The sequence below is a fragment of the Strix aluco genome, chromosome 5 (genome assembly GCF_031877795.1).
Source record: "Strix aluco isolate bStrAlu1 chromosome 5, bStrAlu1.hap1, whole genome shotgun sequence".
NCBI classification, from domain to species: Eukaryota; Metazoa; Chordata; class Aves; order Strigiformes; family Strigidae; genus Strix; species Strix aluco.
In genome coordinates this window covers 47784705-47804473 of record NC_133935.1, presented here as the reverse complement: position 1 = coordinate 47804473, position 19769 = coordinate 47784705, and positions in this window count along the sequence as shown.

Sequence of the window (19769 nt, the reverse complement as noted above, 5' to 3'; positions counted from 1 at the left end):
CTATATAGTGGCTGTAAAACTTTGGTTTTGGCAGGAGCAGTAGGGGATACAGGGAAGAAGTTACAGAATGTGACAAACTGCCTGAAAATTGGTGTGTTGTCACTAAGAGAAGTTCCTGAGCTCAGAGGAGCAGACAGGGGTACCACCTGTCTGTGTGCTACTTGGAGAGAGAGAAAATGCAGGAAGTAGAGGGCAAGTGATGAAGAGAGGAGCTAGGAGAAAACCAAATAAATTGATAGATTTGAAAGTGCAAAATAGGTCACTGCAGTAAGCAAATTTAATTTCATTCTTCAAGCACTCAGAATATTTGTTTTGCTTCAGAGCCATCGGTACCATTAGTGTATGAGGTAACTCTGTCACTGATATTCCTTTCATATTGAAATAGCACCAATATTTCCACAGCACCAGGAGGATACACTCGATATTTTTTTTTAGTTGAAGAGGTTACAGTAGCAAAGCATTGGTCTGCATTCTTGGCTTGATTTCTAGATGTGTTAGAAGTTCAAGTAAGAGCAGGATTATGACATAATTGTGTATGAGAAATCTTTAGGCAGGTCTTGCTTAGGCTTGATGTCTTGATCCTGAGTGTTGAAGTATACTGGTATCAGGGGTTTTTTTGTATTTCTATTTTGTTGTTAGAGCTGTGGATTGTCTTGGGTCTGTGCATGCTGCTGTTGAGTGGTCCATCATTGCAGATGTAAACCACAGTTCCCTGGGACAACAAATTAAAGTGGTATAAAAAATGAAGGGGTTATACTACCTCTCTTGGGTATTAAGAACTAGCTGATGTTCAAAAGACTGACTTTCTGACAATAAGGGCTGAAACCTCTTGAAATACTGTTGGTATTTTACAGAATCTGATTTGGACACTGGATAAATGTGTCAATAGATTGATGTATTAAAATCTGTTAGGATTGGGCATCTTAGATTTATAAGTAGGATTTGTTTTCCCTGTGTTTCCCCTAACAGTGCTTTGGTCCCCACTCAGCCTTTTTAAAAATTTCATTATCCAGCATTTTAAATTGCAGTAAGTCACTCTTCTTCAAGCAGGAGTTAACCTGTTTTACAGAAAGTTTATTCCCTTAAAGCTTTGTAGGTACATTACAATCTCTGCTTCTGGCAGAACTGGATGATAACTTTCAATTTAAATACTGCTTCTGTTGCAGGGCTGGGTGCAGCTCTCCCAATTATAGACCTGTTGCAATTTGTAAATTGGAGCAGGTACATGAATTCACTCAGACTGTGTTCCTAAGCCTGTAGCCACTTTCAGTAAAAATGCAAGTTCCAAATGAAGATAAAATATGGAAATGTGGAAATAAAGCTGCTGGGCAAATGGCAGCTTGTACTTGAATACTCCCAAGTTTGCAAAATCTGAGTCTAAGTAAAGAAATTCTACCAGGAAAGCATTTGTTCAGTAGCTTTTCTGGACTTTCATCCCCCAGGACAAAATCGGTCAATTTTAATATCTTGTCGCTACAGCCACTAACTAAATCATAGAACAGCCCAGGTTGGAAGGGACGTTGACAGATCATCTGGTCTAACCTTTTGTGGGAAAGGGAGCCTAGACGAGGTTATCAAGCACCCTGTCCAATTGCATCCTGAAAACCTCCAGTGATGGGGACTCTATCACATCCCTAAATGTCAGAGTTTTCCTTGAAATACAGTAAGGTGGATGCACGGGAAAGCGGAAGACCACAGTTATGTGAGTTCTGACCAGGAAACCTTCCCCCTGACTGATGGATAATATAAAGTAGTAATGTCATACACATTATCACTTTGAAAATATCTTTAGAATAAAATTTTCCTCCCTTAGCAGACCCTCTAGCAGGATAGTTTGCTCTGTGCTGCTCTGGGATTTGCTGTTTTAGAGCAGGTGCAAGTGCTGGTTCCTAATCCAGATGGTTGTCTGAAGAAGAGGAGACTGGGTTTAGCTGAAATGTGGAAGAACCAGTCTGACATGTTGAGGGAAGGGGTTTTGAAAAGGGGAAAGCCACCAATAGGGAAACAACTGCCAGTTTAAGGGAAGCTACCTGGTTGGACTTGAAGAGCCACCTGTGAAGCCCTGTAAAACTTGTTTGCACCTCTCTTGCCTGGTGGCTGCTTTTTTGTAGCTTTATTCAAACAAGCATAAAGCAGAATTAAACACTTCAATGCAATAACCATCCAAATTTGCCTTGGAGGTTCAAACCCACACCACTAGCAAGGATGACTGGTTTAAAAATGTGTGCGTGCATTTTGCAATTAGAGGAAACATCAGTAGAAAGCTGTAAGAAAAGCCTTCTGGTGCTCATTTGTTAATATCCTCTAGTAACTTCAGTAACTGGTTTTGTAAGGATTTTGCAATTGCAACCCTAGCTCCAAAGCTAAGAAGGTAGAAGGACATCATAAGAAATCATGTCAGCCCTAGGAAATGACATCATGTACATAATGCAGGAGCAGACACCTGCGCACAAATCTCTTGTTGCAAAGGCTGAGCTCTGCACCCCAACCTTCTGGTGCTGCAACTGTGGATAATTTCAATCTGGTTTTAATTCTCTTTTTCAATTAACCCAGTTACAGGCTTCATACAATCTCTTGAATTCCTAACATGTTTTTTGGATAAATTCATCAATCAGCCTCTACCCTTACACCCCAGCACACATACACATTTATAAAAGCTTTAAAATCCCCATGAAACAGCCCACAAGGCCACTTCTTATGAGTACTTGGCTGGTATCAGTCATAGGGGCAAGTGACTGTGCTCTGTTGTTTCTTGCTGAAGGGCTCTTGCTGCAGTGACTTCTTCAGATTTCAGCCCAGTACCAGAAAAACAATGACTTCTGTCACCCCAGTTTTTTTGTTACCATTACTCATTATACTGATATTTCATTATTCATTTGCTGCTTCCTAAATCCTGTAATCATTCCACTGTTGAAAGCTGTGCAATCAAACGCTCCCCCAAAGCAACGGTAGTTTCAGTCTGCCTTAAACTGCCAAATGCCTCTGGTTATGGTGCTCCCAATATAGGTGCATCATCTTGTTGTATCAAGCGTCTCCTCCTAATATAATTTAAAATGAAAAAATGAAAGGAGCAGGTCCATGATGCATTGGGATAAGAAGCATGAGCGTAACTTACCTCTGGAATTTTGGAAATCCTATGTCTTTTGGTAGGTCCCATAGAAAAACAAAGAAACAGGTGTAAGCATCTGACATTGCACTTGGTATCTGCCCAAGAGGCTCTATAGTTGATTTAACCTGTGCAAAGTTATGCTAGAAAAAAAGCACATACCAACCAAACCCTAAAAAGTGCCTGAAGCCATTGTCACAAGACAAAATGGAAGCATAATTTAATTCATTGTACTTAGAGTTTGAAGTTAAGTGAACAAAAATATTCTCACACTGGGTTGCCTGTAGATTTATGAGTAATAAACCACTTAGGTTCAGATAGGTTTGGTTTGGAGTGGGTTAACATATATTTCACTTGCATTCAGAACTCACCTGTAATAAAAATGTAGTCTAGATGTTAAGCTTAGAAGCCTTTCCTTTTCCTTTCTTATCTCTAATGAAGCCACTTTTTTACTATATATTTTGATTTTTTTCCCGCAATGGAAAGCTGCTAGTCATCTATCTTCCCTTACTGTTGTATGTGAGAAACTGTCTTCATTCTTAAGGTACAAAAAAGGCACAAGGACAGAGGCAAGGATAAACCCATGTGTAGTTTTGAAAACGCTTTGCCCAATTCTTCCTTGCAGATGTTTTGCACTAGAGTGCAGGTTCTATCTTGATTACAACGTGCCCCACTTACTGACTTGTACTCTTAAATCATACTTAAGCAAAGTGTTCTGCCTCCAGCCCTCCATGCAATCAAAGGAACGCAGGCCTTGCACAGTGCATGGCTTGAGTGAGCTTGTAATAGCATTTTTAGAAGGAGACTAAGGTCCAAATTCACAAAATACACAGGGCTTAATCTAAATATTCTCCAATCCAAAATGTTCTCCAACCCCATCTAGTGACTTTTGCCGCAAATGTCTTCCTTGTTAGAGAATGTCAGTATTTTCATAGCCAATAAATTATATTTCACTCCTGATATTTGGCACATTTAAAGATGTTGTATCTCAGACTTTTTCCCTGAATTCTTGGTTATTTTCACTGTAATAGGGCAGTGTTGTTACCCTATATTTTCTTGAGATTTTTGAGAATACTGCTTTTATTGAAAAAAGTAAACCTTCCATGTGCTCACATAATGCTTATGGTAAAAACTAAGTTACTGGTGCTACCAAACCATTATCTACCATAGGAGAAAAGTGAGTGCTTAAGAATTTAGTAAGTGGCCAAACTGAGAAGAAGAAACGAATGAATGAATGCAACAGCTTATTTCATATTAAGGAATTAACATATCATTTAATGGCAGCCTGAATTCCAGCAGCCACGTGTTAGTGTCGATATTCAGCATTTAAGGATTGTCCTGGAGAATGAAATGTGTTAACAATTAGCTGTTGCTGATATTTGTACATAGTGTTAACAGCAAAATCCCACTAGATATAATAGGCACTACTGTAAAGACTGCTTTTCGACACCTCTAATTTTCAAAAATTAGAACTGTCCAGAGCGTTCTCTTTGCTGAAGTTAAAATCCAACTTCTTTAAAAGCTTTTTAAAAATAATTTGTTTTATATGAAAGGGACTGTACATTTTAGATTAACAATTTTCTTCACACTGTTACTAGGGTAACATTTTGTTTAAAGGTTACTCATACTTTTTGTCCAAGAAGCAAACATTAAAAATGCAAGCCCAAAAGAATTTTTAAAGATTTAAATGAAGTTATTGAAAATTACTGTTAAAGCTGTGATACCACTTAAATTCCCTTGAATGATGTCTGTATGCACTTGCATACAGCAGTATGGTATTTAAGCTAGAAGATAAGAGGAAAAGGATTGTGTTGGTAATGTATATGTATCAGTCTATGCCCATGTCTTCATGGTATTTGCAAGTCCAAAAATACCACTTGCACATATGCCATTTTGGGGTTGTTGACCCTAGCTATTTGCAAATGTAATTATTAAAGGATTTTTTTAATTGTTAAATATCCTCTCCTCTTTATTTTCTGCCATTATCAGAAGAATCCAGTTCTCTTCATTCCAGTTTCCTTTATCTCTTTCTCTGTGTTACTGCTCCAGCTCCTGGACTGGAGTCCGCAGCTACTCTCTGATCCTCATGAATGTGAATTAGAGGAACCACAGAACAGTGATTCTTTTCATAGCAGCAGATGGATACAAAGTTGGTGTCTACTCTTCTGTGTATGGCATAGGACTGATCTGTTTTGTGCAATTATTTTTTTTTGCTAGTGAAAATAGTTATGTAAAAATACTATCTGATGTCCTCTGGGGCCTACAATGTCTCCCTTCCCATCCAGGTTTAGGGAAAAGTGAAATGTAAGGCAACAAAAGCTAGGGCTGAAAGTTGCAAAAAGCTGAGCTCCACTTCTGAATTAAGGATGCTGAGGAGTGCTAAGGTACCCTCGTCTGTGCAAGATTTTATGCAAAGAGATACCTTTAGATTTGAAGGCAATCCTAAAAAAATCAGCTCAGCGTCTTCCTCAGAATCGAAGCATCAGTCCTGTGTGACATATATCAGGACACAATTGAGACATATCTGCCCCAGGAAGTTTTATTTCTCTACCTAAGATCACCTAGAATAGGTTACTTCCCCTTTTTTTTCAGATAGAAAAGATGAAAAGTAGAAAAGTAAATTAGCTTTACCAAACCACCTGCACTTACGTTGTTTTGGTTTTAGTAAGAAATGGTCCACTTAGTAATTTTTGTAAAGACTTCTTGTGACAATGACAGCAATATTATCTCTACTGTGCTAAAGCAGTCTTAATTTGAAGTGTCACAGGTTGATTGAAGTTTTCAGCACAGTGTTTGTACCGTCTTTGCAGTTGATAACACTGTTGTAGTTTTGCTAAGGTTGGTGGCATCAGGCATTCCAGCACAGCTCTACTTCATCACTGTTTGACCCCGCTGAGTGGAGAGCAGTGAGATACTAGCCAGCAAAATGTTCAAGCCCACAGTTAATTTTAAACACAAGAGTAGTCTCACTGAAGTGTTAGTAATCGAGGGGTGTGTTATTGTTGTTTAAGCTGACTCTGAACAGCTTTGCTCCTCTGCTGTAGCAGATGGGCCCTGCTCATGCCAGTAAAGTTCACTAAGTGCATGCACGGTTGCAGGATTGAGTTAAATGGTTTTATCTTTGATGAATTGTGCTTAATCTTCAAACATAAAGTAACTAATTCAAGATGATTGGATTATTACTGCCATCAGTTCATATCCTCCCTACCCTGGCACTTATTTTCAGGCTCAGCAAAGTAAATTTAACGATAAGCGGCAATCTAGGACCTATCCTTAGCATTTCACAAATCTTGTGTGGTTTTTCAATCAGCTTGTTATTTTCATACAGCTATGCAAATGTACTCTGTCCTGCTACCTTAGCTCATCCTGTCCTCCATTTTGCATGAAAGAAAGCAAAATATTTTTCTTTTAAAAAGAAGAGAGTTATCAGCTGGTGTCTGTTGATAGAAGCACATCTTACTATGAAGGGAAGCATTTGTTTGCCTTGAATTTGCCATTTGATACACATAGTTTCTTCATCTGAAGATATTAATACATTTAAAATTTATTTGGACACAAAAATACATAAGCAGCCTGAAGGTTCAGACCCCAAACAACTTGCAGGCCTTTGATGGGAGCAGAAGTGATTTCCTGGTAAGAACATAACTACTAATACAGTAGGATTTCCAAAGTGGTTTGCCTCAGCGGAGTTCTACTATAGTATTAATGTTGCAGTAACACCACTGGAAGAATTTAAGCCATATTTCCATTATTGCTACAGGTCTGTGTGCTTCTTGTCCTGAGGGACTTGCCATTTAATTCTGCTTGATGAGAGGACTGTTTGAAAGTATTACAGCAACTCCCAAGCTAGGACTGGGACAGGAGGTCTGGGTTGACTTCTCCTATCAGGCTGAACTGGCAGGACCGGGGAGAGAAATCACTCTGCCCATCTTACAGTCTTCTGGTTCTATAATACCAAAGTATTCAATGGGAAGAGGAGGAGGGAAATCCTCCTACCTTCCTGATCCTCGAGAATTTTAATTTGCTTCTGTGAATTATCTGAACTCTTCTAGTTGTTGCAAATAGGTTTTGTCTCAGGTCCTGTGGCACCCGAAAGTAGAAGCCCAAAGTTGGCTACCTGAATACACCCCAATTTGCACAGACAAGCACTGTATTACATGGAATAGCCTCCCATAACCAAGAACTCTCTTGTGTAATTTACACAGAAGGAGTAGGCAGGAGGTGTAACCTGGCAGGTGGGTGTAACCTGGGACAATTTGGCTGTACTGATGTGAGGACCCAGCTAAACATGATACAAAATCAAGAGATTTTGTATAGTTCCTTGATAGCCTCTTTCCTCAATGCTGAATTTATTCTGCTATTTATAGGGACATGTCTGATACTATGACATATTGTTTTGCTGATTAAGGATACCAATTAAACTCAGACACCAGAGTGAAAAGAGTAGGCGTATTTTACTAGGCATAACTAAATAATGTAACAGAGTAATACAGAAAACATGCAGTAAGAAAAGACAGAATAGTGCACTTAAAGCAAACAAATAGGAAAATACAGGGTAATGCATCAAATCATTACTACCTGAGAGAATAGTGATTAAGAAAGATACATCACCACTTGCATACGTTACCATCATCCAGATCCGCAGACGCTGGGGAGCCCCGGTTACAGCGAGGATTTGGAGAGCCTGTCCCAGCAAGTGGGAAATCCTATGCGGTGCGTCCACCCGTAGGTGAGGCATCCAAAGTCACTGTGAGCGGGTCCAGCCTTATATACCCAAAAACCAGCAAGCCAGAATAACTGGCACCTTTGTTTTAAGCGGAAATATCTGGTTTCAATCTCACATTAGATTCCTCCAGAGCCTGGCCAGAGCTCACGGGAGAAGCTAAGGGAGTTTCCTGCTTATCTAGTTGATTTATGAGCAAGGTCACACATCAGGTCACAAGGCCAGACAACTGTCTATGTGGCCCTGTTATCTTGCCCACACACAAAGAAAGATAAAGATATATTCAGGATAGACATGTTTTATGATGTTTAAGCTACATCTTCCATACCTATTTCGCTAACGACTACATTCTGAGTCAGCAGCTTCAGCTCAGGGCCTGTTGTTCAGGCTTCAATACTTCCACTTTTTACATCAGAATAGGTGGTTTGTTATAACTTAGTACAATACCTACTAGCACAATGGTTATCAGTTATAAAATATACAGGATTCATCTGTAGGTCAACTCTGGCTTGGGCCTATTGTCCAAGACTTAGCACTTCACATATATGTGTTGTTGCAGTGAAAGTTCCTATGGAGTTTAGTGAAAAGAATAGAGGTTAGCACTATCTTCTAGATGACTTGCATGCTGGGTTACTACAGTCTGTTTCATTCATAAGTGTTCTGGTGAGCTAAAAGTTTAGAGTGTTGTTCATTTCTTTCTCCTCAACTTTTCTGCACTGGAGGTTGTACTGTAGCTTCATTTCACCACACTTCAGTGATGTCTGCTCATTTTATGTGCTGGTGAAGTTCCCGTATTTCGTACAGAAGCATAGATCAAAGATGACAAACAGCCAGGGAATGTTTAATGAAATGCATCACCTAAGAATCAGTCGTCCTCTTTTCAGTATTAACCTTTAGAGACTAGTTAACTTTGTTTTTACAAAATAAAGGCCATTTCCTGAAAAGCTCCATGAGACTATTTTTTCCTGTTGTTGCTCTGCCAAAATCACAAACTTTCCAGTTTTGCGAGCCCTATCTTACAGCTCTCGTTCCTAATCTGCTCAGACCCTTGACCTCCACCAGCAGCACCTCCTCTGCAGTGCTGCTTCCCAAAGCTCTCACACTGTAGGTACAGACATTGCTGCATTGAAGACGGGAAGGTCTATTCCACCTTTGGTCAAAGAAAACTGTCATGCACAGAACAATGCATAGAAAAGTGTGGAGAGTGAGTGAATTATAGAATATTTGTAGCATCGGAGAGACTGTCACTGTGTTGAAGTACATAAGCAATTGTTTTATGTTTCCTCATGGAATGAGTCAATTCAGAGACACAGGTAATTTCTGCCTTCACCTCTTAAAAAAGCTGTTTATACTGACAGATTATTTCCTTCATGTCTTCCTTTATGATGTTAACAGACTGTGGGGAAAAACAAGAAATTGCTCACATTTCCTTGGAGAATTCACAATTACAGCTCAGTGGAAGGAGAAGTGGAAAACTCGCCATCACCTATAACTTCAGACCTTTTTCTAGAACACCTCCATTGAAATAGGATCATTCTTCAACTCCTCCTGTCTCTTCCTTTAACAGTAGCAACAGCTGTTCTGTACGAAAATGAAGTAGGGATACGCCAGAATGGACCCTGAGCTGGTAACAAGGCACTAGCTTGTTACCTGTAATTCTTCTGGCCCAGCAATGTGTTTTCCTTCTCTACATTCCTGAGGCATGTATTGTTTCTTTGTCAAAGGCATGTAGCGACATCAGCTTTTCTACAAACCGTCAAATATACCATCAAATCAGAGCAGAAGTCTCAGCATCTCTCCTGGAAACTGGCCAGTGCTAAATGCCTCGAAGGAAGAATGAACCTGAAGTAAAGAGAATTGACGTGGACAATTGGGAGCTGACCTGAACGTAGTGGACATTTCTTAACTCACTTAGAGGCTGAATCTCCTGAAGCTTCAGAGTTCGTATCATTACTTCAGTCACTGCTGCACATCTGAGTTGCTCAGGAGTCAAGAAGTGAGAGTTGACAGAGCTGAGAGCTCAGAGGTGCCTGCTATATGGCATTTTAAAACTCCTATCATGCTTTCACCACCTGAAAGGTGAAGATGACTGAACCTAGCCTTATGCATGTTGCCCCTGGAGATTCACAACATTGCCCTTGCAGTTGTCCTTGTGCGGTAAGGACAAGGCAGATGAGAAAGTGCCACCATTTAAACTAACCTTTGCTGTTACATGGTACAAGAAAGCACAGAACAGCCGACAAAAAACCAAGTTCAGGCATCGTTAGTTGCTAAAGGCTCTCTTCAGCTTTTGTTTGAACTGGCACGCATATTTTAAATTAACATGTTGAAACCAGCTTGATTACAAAACATCAAGAATAAAATAAAGTTTTATTAGTATTAATCATGCTAGCCATGATTTCTCTGCCTTGACAGGTGAAGCTATTAAGCAGCTAGTTCTGTTCAGTCAGCAAAAGCTACTCTGTGAGAAAATTCAGGATTTGAATGTGATCCTGACAGGAACTTTCATTCTGAAGAAGTAGCATATAGTTCAAAGTGAATAACACATGCTCCACATCCCTCAAACTTGCAGCAAACAAACCGTCCTTCCATGCCTGCAATACTTCTTGAACTGAGCAAATGGGACTCCCACCAAGCATTGTGGGTTGGGGAGTGGAAAAGCTGACTCACTCATCCTGCCTCCTCCTGCTTGAGCAGGGCTTCTTTCGTTGCTGGAGACAGAGACTGGCAGCAGAGAAAACGTCCTTCTGGTCCCACACACCTTCCTTCACTTCTTCATGTTTTTATTTGTAGTAAGTACTGTTTAGTAAACGTTACCAAGCTCCCACCCCTGTTCTCATGGACAAAATGTATTAACCAAGGATGCAATGGTATTTTGAATCAAAGTGCTTGTAAAGAGGACTTGGAAAAATGGATTTCCCCCAGAGGGTTTGTTTTTTTTTTTTTTCTGGATCTTGGCCATTCTAGTTGGCAAAACATGTTGTTTGCTAGAAATCTGTTAATAAATCTGTGTTTTGTTTGTTTGGTTTTTTTTCAATGAACAGTGCAATATGTCTCGTAGCCATCAGTGTCTCCACAAGGGAACAACAAAACTACAAAAAGACTGCAGAGAATCCCTACCCATGGATTCACTCATATAAAAAAATGTAGTTCACAGGAGAACCACTGTTTATGGTCTTACTAGTTGCTTTTTCTGAAGTATATACAACTGTCACAGAGGCCCTCAAAATAGATGAGGCAGGTACTCAAAATGAGATTTATTCTTATCAAAATTGTTTAGCAAAATTGTTGTTGTTAGACAAACAAATTAGTAAACTACAAGTTTGGATGCCTGCCAAACGGAACTACTACTACACAGCCGACTTAAGAATTTCTAAGCTTTAGAACTATGACCCAAAATGCACACTCACTCACTCAACAACGTGAGGGCTCTCAACCTCAAGGAGTTATCTTGGGAGGCATCTCAATCCAAGTGGACAGTCCCCAACTGCAGACCCACTGCTCCAAGGAGGACTTCCAACTCAATTTGCCCTCTGGCAGGACTCCATTTATACCCTAGTCAAACCTGGTCTGTGGTCAAAGATACAGTCATGTTTGTCCTCATTGGCTGAGGGTCTTAGCTTTCAATCAAAGTCTGGGTCTAACAATAGCCAGTTGTGCAAACTCGTTGTGACCAAAATCAGCAGATGTTGTGCTTACCCAAGTCAGACCAAAGACAGCAGATATTTACCAGAACTAGCAGATATTTTTATATTTCTGGAGACCAGAGTCAACAGAAGATTTTATATTTCATCAGAGTTAGCTAATATTGTGGCTCAACGGTCTTTCCATCAGGTGGGTGCACCTGCCACACTAACATCTTACACAAACTGGTTTACTCCTTTATATAGCTTCAGGTAGAGCTTCAGATGAAGGACATGAGATGATCATGCTTTTCGGATAAAACATGAGCTTCTTGTTCCCCCTCATCTACTGATAAAGTAGTGCAACCTAGCTGGCTGAGCAAGCTTTTGGGATGTTAGCAGGGCTTAGTGAAACACTCACCAGGTTGAGGAGAATATAATTATTCCTTCACAGTGTACTCCAAGTAACCCAATTACAAGCAGTCTCCAATTCTCACTTTACAAAGAAAGATCTTAGGGGTAAAAACCCCCTGCTAAGCGCAGGGCATTGATCGTGGCTCCACCATCTCTGTGCCAGTCCTGTCCACAGCCCTACAGCAGTCCCTGAGTCAGCACGTTTCCTGGCACCTCGTAGGTCACCAGATCATCTCAAATTAAGATGATTCATCCCTTTTCAACCCAAGATTTTTAGTGTCATAACTCCTCATGGGATATTTGCATATATCCTAAGTCTGGCAAATACTGTTGTGCATTTGCTTTTTGTTTTCTTTTTAAACTTGTGTCCATTGCAAACTTGAAGAATTATGCTCACACAGAAGTATAACGTTCAGAAAAATATTTTGTGTGGGGAAAGAAAAGCACATGATTAAACAATGTAACAAGGAAGCATTCAGCTGTTTAATGATGCTAATGATTAATGACATCTGAACCTGTAGTTTACTAATGTTTGTCTAACAACGTTTAATGATGGCTAACTGCCACCTCAAGCTTCTGTATAAATTCACCTGCAGACTATATGTCCTAATGGTACAATACCATCAGGATTATCTACAGACTAGGGAAGACAAGTCTTCTAGAAGTGCTCACTGAATGGGACACAAAGAATCTGTTTGGAGGTTTATCACCTCAGACCTTTCCTGTGAAGTTACCATGAGCCTACAAAGTGTCAAAGGGCTCACTCCAGAAGTAAGTTTCAAAGTGAGCAGTTTACCAGAAAAACAAACACTGAAGATTTGTATGATTTGTCCTCAGAAAGCTGTATCGAGCAAACTGGGTTGAGGCCCAAGACCTCAACCTGGGTTGAGAGATGTTTTGTAGTACTGGAATGAGGACCATTACTATAGGGTAAAAATAAAATATAAACCCCAAAGCAGAACACAGAGAAAAGGGGTATGGGAAGCCATGACAGTCCCATACCACTAGCTGTGACTTCATCTTCATTGTGGTAATGACATATTTTATATCTCCAGCACTAAAGACTGCTATCCTTGGCTCCAGACCTGTTCTCTGTGGCTTTAGTTTCAGGCCCAAAGAGTCTGTAAAACCCACCCCTGCAGGTGGGGATGCAGCCTCAGGCACGCACCCAGCAGAGGGAGGGGGCAGGTGCCACCCCATGCAGGTGACAGCCACAGTAGAGCAGGCTGGTGCCCACAGCAACCCCTCTTACCCCCTGCCCCACTCCAGGGAAGTGCCTCCCCCATGTCCCGCCGGGCTGAGGCCACTGGCCACCATGCTGCCACAGCTGGGAAGGTGTGGGAAACAGCCAAGCGGCCACCCCTGAAGGACATCTTGCTTCACAGCGGCAAAGTTTCTGCTGGCTGGATGTGCAAACCTGCCACAGGGGATGTTTTTTACTGATTAACTAAGAAACCACTTGATATAAATAATGGCTTTCTAAAGGGGCTCCCACTTGAAGAGACATATGTTGTTATTTGAATGACTATAATGAGTTTAATCTTACCCTTAATCTCATTTTTTATATACACAACTATCCTGGTTGCAGCTGGGACAGCATGAATTTTCTTTCTAGTAGCTGGTACAGTGCTGTGTTTTGGATTTACTGTGAGAATAGTGTTGATAACACACTGATGTTGTTGCTAAGTAGTGCTTATCCTAAGTCAAGGATTTTTCAGTTTCCCATGCTCTCTGCAAGCAGGTACACAAGAAGCTGTGAGGGAGCACGGCCAGGACAGCTGACCCGAACTGGCCAAAGGGATATTCCATACCGTAGGACATCATGCTCAGTGTATAAACTGCGGGGAGTTGGCTGGGGGCTGGATCACTGCTCAGGCATCGGTCAGCGGGTGCTAAGCAATTGCATTGTGCATCACTTGTCTTTTCTTGGGTTTTATTTATCTCTTTTTGTTATCTTCCTTTTCATTAAAATTATTATTATTTATTATTATTATTACTATTGTTATTATTATATTTTATTCTGTTTTAGTTATTAAACTGTTCTTATCTCAACCCACAAGTTTTACTTTTTTTCAAATATCCTCCCCATCCCACTGGGAGAGGGGAAGAGTGAGCGAGAGGCTGCATGGTTAACCTGCATGGCTCAGGTTAAACCATGACAACAACATATATACATATAATAGAAAATTACATATACATATATATCTCTCCATATATACATGCACACAGTGTATATACACCGCTTTTCTTACTCTCCACAGGCTAGCTAACCCAGTGCTGGCAGACAGCTTCCTCTGGGATACAATGCAACAGCAACTTGGTGTAGTGCTCTCACTCACGGGCAGATGGAGGATTTTGCCTAGAAACACATCACTGCTGTCACTTGTTACAATGTGGTTCTCAAAAACATAATCCTAATCTAATCGGGCAACCAGGAACCCGGCGGGACTGCTCATGTTAATCATCTCCTCACTTAGCACAGGAGATTTCTTGTTTCCTGCAGAACTGAAATGACAGGTGTAACCCCTCCAGCCCTTTACACTGCTCTGGAGTATCAGCTGCTTCAGGCGTGGGGGCAGGAGTCGTACTTAAGCTTTTTTCTGGACAAAAAATGAAACCAGTATTTCTATCACTACAGCTCTCCATCAGGCTCCCCATCAACCTTCAAGCAAAGCTGCCAGAAGATGAGGAATCGTTTGCTTCACTTGGTAGTTTGTCCTGGCTTTAAAACTTGTGTTTCATTTTGAATATGAATGTGTTTGGCTTTGGATTCCTGCTATTAGTTCCTTCCTTGTGCCTGTCCCTGCTACAGCATTGATGAGCTGACCAAAGTGAGCCCTTTCCTGCTCTCTGCCCTATTTTTAAACTGCATGTCAAATTCCAATATCAGTTTTATCAATGCTGTACACTGAGATAAAGTCATCTCTTTGTTACTTCCTTATTTCATATCCAGGAATTACTTCAGCCCTTTTGCTGCAGTCATATACTGAGATACTTGTTAGGTTTTGACTCTCATATGCTTTACATTGCCTAAGAGTTATCACTTTTATATCCTTTACAATGTTCCTACTTTTCAGGAGATAGCTTTTCACACAGTTCTTGCTGGCTACCTTATTCTTATCACTGTTTATCACACTGACAGTGCCACATCACTTCAAGCTTGATTAGCACTGATTTTGTATTTACTTTCCAGGCCATTTAGGAAACCCAAGAAGCCCCAAAGGAAACGTAAGTTTTCAAAGATGATTGTCTCACCAACAACTACTTTGAACTGCTCGTCCAGTTCTTGACGCACTGAATCTGTGCTTTATTGCATTATAAAGTAATTTTTTTTCCTGATCATTAACATGTGCTGCTAAATAAAGCACCTTAAAAAATTAGTACAGCCATGACATTATCTTCTAACAGCCAAGCCTGTAATCTCATCTCAGGTTTCTCTGATGAGACCTACTTTTCCATTAGACTTTGTTGACTGGCACACATAATATTTGAATGCTTCATTTAATTGTTAGCTGTTCTTTTGTGTCATTGCTTTTCTTTGTGTCACCATCTGCTCCTCCCCACAGCTGAAGGTACGAATGCCATGAAGATGGGTGTATCAAGGCCTATGTGTGTACAGAAGGCCATACAAGCCTATGCGCAACAGGCAATTATCATTACCAAAGTCAGTGTGCGAACGGGCTGGTTGCTGTTATACAGATGATCTGGAGGAAGATACATAGTTGATTAAGTAAGCTTCCCATGATCCAAAGCAGACTGGTTTTGCTCAGAGAAGCTCATTCCTTTCCTCACCCATGTGATTATCACTGCTTAACTGCAGCCCAGTAGCACTGAAATGGGTGGGCTTTACCATGACCCTGAGAAACTCTGTTAGCACCCATGCTTCCTTTCCATGTTCCCATTCCAGCTATAGGACCTCTTGGAAAATTTTTTGGCTGGTCAGCCAGTAAGTACAAAACCTTTCTTTTATTATTACTGCTGTGACTGACCTGCAGTCAACACACCGCAAGATCTCAGCGGGGATCAGCTTGCACATCACTCTCAGGCAGAGCAGAGTCTGAGGGAACCAACGGTGCTGCTGACTTCCCCATCTTCTCCTGCACCATGGAGCAGAAACTTACTCTGGTGGAAAGTTTCATTCTTGATACACCCCAGGAAGTAAACACAAACCTGCTTGTGTATTTGAAACCATTGGTATGATTGTCTAAACAAGGCTTGTCAAGGACTGATATTAGTCTAAGCAGTTTATGATTGCAAGAGTTCCATTTTTACTTATTTAATTTTGACATACTCTTACCAGTTCTGCCTTCCTCTGGAATTTCCCTTGTCTGCTAGCATGTGTTTAAAATGAGCACTTCTGCTTTTTTTAATGTTTTCATTCTTATTCATGTATCTAGTAAACAGACTTTTTAGTGAGGGAGGTATTGGCTTTTGTAACTTTGGCACTTTAAAACCTATTAACTTTATAAGCAGTGGGTTTACCCCCCACTGTTTGGCTGCCCTGCTCATATTCTGACTGTCATTATCTTAAATGACTACTAATTACTTTCTACTTCCCCATCTTCCCTCTCTGTTTTTAAACTTAATTTCTGCTCCTACTCATCCAGGTAGGGCACTTAGCAAAAGTTACCTCTTTACCTTTCTTTTTTATATTATGGAATTGTGATTTTGCTAGTTGTACAAGCTCTTCATAGAGGAGTCCTAAGTATGATTTTCACTTTTCTTTGTAAGCAAAAAGTTTTCTTCCTTTGTGAAATCAGCTTGTTAGCTAGTAGTGTAATCAGACCCGGAACACCTCTCCTATCAAGACAGGCTGAGAGAGTTGCGGTTGTTCAGCCGGGAGAAGAGAAGGCTCTGGGGAGACCTTATTGCAGTTTTCAATACTTAAAGGGGGCTTATAAGAAAGATAGGGAGAGACTTTTTAGTAGAGCCTGTTGTGATAGGAGAAAGGGTAATGGTTTTAAACTAAAAGAGGGTAGATTCAGATGAGATATAAGGAAGAAATTTTTTACAGTGAGGGTGGTGAAATGCTGGAACAGGTTGCCCAGAGAGGTGATAGATGCCCCATCCCTGGAAACATTCAAGGTCAGGTCAGACAGGGCTCTGAGCAACCTGATCTAGTGGAAGGTGTCCCTGCTCATTGCAGGGTGTTAGACTAGATGACTTTTAAAGGTCCCTTCCAACCCAAACTACTCTATGATGCTATAATTCTGCTAACTGGTTATGTTCTCTTTTATGCCCATATTTATGTCCCTGATTTCTAGGAAACCATCTCCAATGCCATGATTCTTTTTAAGCATTAAGTCCAAAGCATGACTGCCTCATGCTGTGTGTTCTACTGTTTGTTCTAAGAAATGGATGATGAGGCATTCCTGAAATTCAGCTGATAGTTCATAGCTGGTCTCCAGGTTCTCTCATACAGACTTTCTAAATGGACTGTCACAACATTGCAACTCAGGGAGAAAAGGAAAGTTTACAGCCTTTGGAAGAAGGGACTAGCCACTCACAGTGATTACAAAGAGGCTGTGAGGCTATGCAGGGCAGAAATCAGGAGGTCTAAAGCCCAGCTAGAAATTAATCTGGCTTCAGCAATCAAGGACAACAAGAAATGTTTCTGTAAGTATGTCAACAGCAAAAGAAAGACCAGGGAGAGTATCCATCCCCTACTGGATGCGGGAGGAAACATGGTAACAAGTGATGAGGAGAAGGCTGAGGTCCTTAATGCCTTCTTTGCCTCAGTCTTTAATAACAAGACTAGTTGTATTGAGAGAATCCAGCCTCCTCAGCCAGAGGACAGAGACTGGGAGAACAACCCCCCCACAATCCAGGAGACAGTCAGTGACCTACTGCATCATGTAGACACACACAAGTCTATGGGACCAGATGAGATACACCCGAGGGTGCTGAAGGAGCTGGCTGGGGTGCTCGCCAAGCCGCTTTCCATCATTTACCAGCAGTCCTGGCTGACCGGGGAGGTCCCGACAGATTGGAAATTGGCCAATGTGACGCCCATATATAAGAAGGGTCGGAAGGATGATCCAGGAAATTGAATTAGTCGAGCGTGTCCAGAGAAGGGCAACGAAGCTGGTGAAGGGTCTGGAGCACATGTCGTACGAGGAGCGGCTGAGGGAACTGGGGTTGTTTAGTCTGGAGAAGAGGAGGCTGAGGGGAGACCTCATCGCCCTCTACAACTACCTGAAAGGAGGTTGCAGAGAGCTGGGGATGAGTCTCTTTAACCAAGTAATGAGCGATAAGACAAGAGGTAATGGCCTCAAGTTGCGCCAGGGAAGGTTTAGACTGGATATTAGGAAGCATTTCTTTACAGAACGGGTTGTTAGGCGTTGGAATGGGCTGCCCAGGGAGGTGGTTGAGTCCCCATCTCTGGAGGTGTTTAAGAGTAGGGTCGACATAGCGCTGGGGCATATGGTGTAGTTGGAAACTGCCAATGCTAGGTTAACGGTTGGACTAGATGGTCTTCAAGGTCCTTTCCAACCTATATGATTCTGTGATTCTGTGAACATTTCCTCTCCTTCTCAAGTGTATGGGCAGAATACAGACAAGTTTCTATGAAGAAACTCAGACTAATTTTCTGGTTTGGTGGTCTTTTATTGATCCCCAGCAATGTCCCTTTCTTGGGGTTTACCAGTTAAAATGATGCATACAAGGTTCTCCATGTCTGAGTTATTAATTTTGATACAAGTTACAGTGTCTTCAAAACAAGTTATAGCGTCCCATGTGTACTTTTTCACTATTTTTATGCTTGTTAAATAGAATATAGCACATTAATTTTATATTGCAGCTGTTCAGATTGTCCATGCAAGCTTCAAAAATGTTACTCATAGCACATTTCTTCTCATTAGTGATTTTTTTTTTTCTCTTGCTCCTTTCTTGCTGTTAATAGAAATACAAAACAATGTAGATGCCCTTGCAATGTATTTATTCTCTTAGTACTCTCTTCTGATTTCACCTTGGTTGCCAACCGGGAGGACTAATCCTCATAAACAAAACCTTCAGACCACCTGCTGGAATGTGGACGAGTACTCCACAAAGCCCCAACATTGCATTTGTAGCAGCTGAGGCCCCAACAACTCATAGTGTGTATCTTCTTCTGCGGCCTCTCCCCAGAAGAAAGGGGCTGCCACCATGGTGCTCTACGCTGGCTCTGAGCCCCAGTAGCCAAACCTCCCGGAGTGGGGCAGTTCTCAGGGTCCCCACACAGGGCTGAAGAGTGGGATTGTGGTTTATCACTGAAAGGAGTTACACCATCATTGGTCTCTTCCTCACTGCTTTGAGATTCTGTGTAGCTTCCATCGGTTGCCAATCTATTTGTTTTAATGTGTCGATGAAGAGAAATTTCCCTGTCTTCCAGCCCTGGGGAATCTTCCTGTTACATGCTGCATTTCTGTCCCAAAATAAGTAGTCCAACAGATTCTGTCTTCATGGTCTTTGCTGCAAGTTCTGAATAACCAAAATTCACATTAAAGGCCCCTGGGAAATGAAATGGTGTGAGAGAATAGTTACAGTCAGTCAAACCTGGGAATAGTTGGACTGAAGTTATGTCATTCTGACAAAGGGCCTTCTTGTGGATGACTACATTTGCCCATCTTTTACATCTTAAATGTTTTATTTCCTATAATAAATATGGCACATCTGCACATCCTTTTGAGTAACCTTGTCAGAGAACACAAGAATTATTATTATTATTATTATTATTATAGCTTAATTATTAATACAGCAAGAACTGCAGCAACTTACATGGGTGGCTTTAAAAACATACACACTAATCAGTCAAGCATATTCAAGATAATGGCCAAATTTTCCAAAACTGAGGCACCTGGAGAAAAATTTTAGGTATGAGAGCAAGAACTTAAAAGAGAGAAGGGGGAGAAGCTGAGGAAAAAGT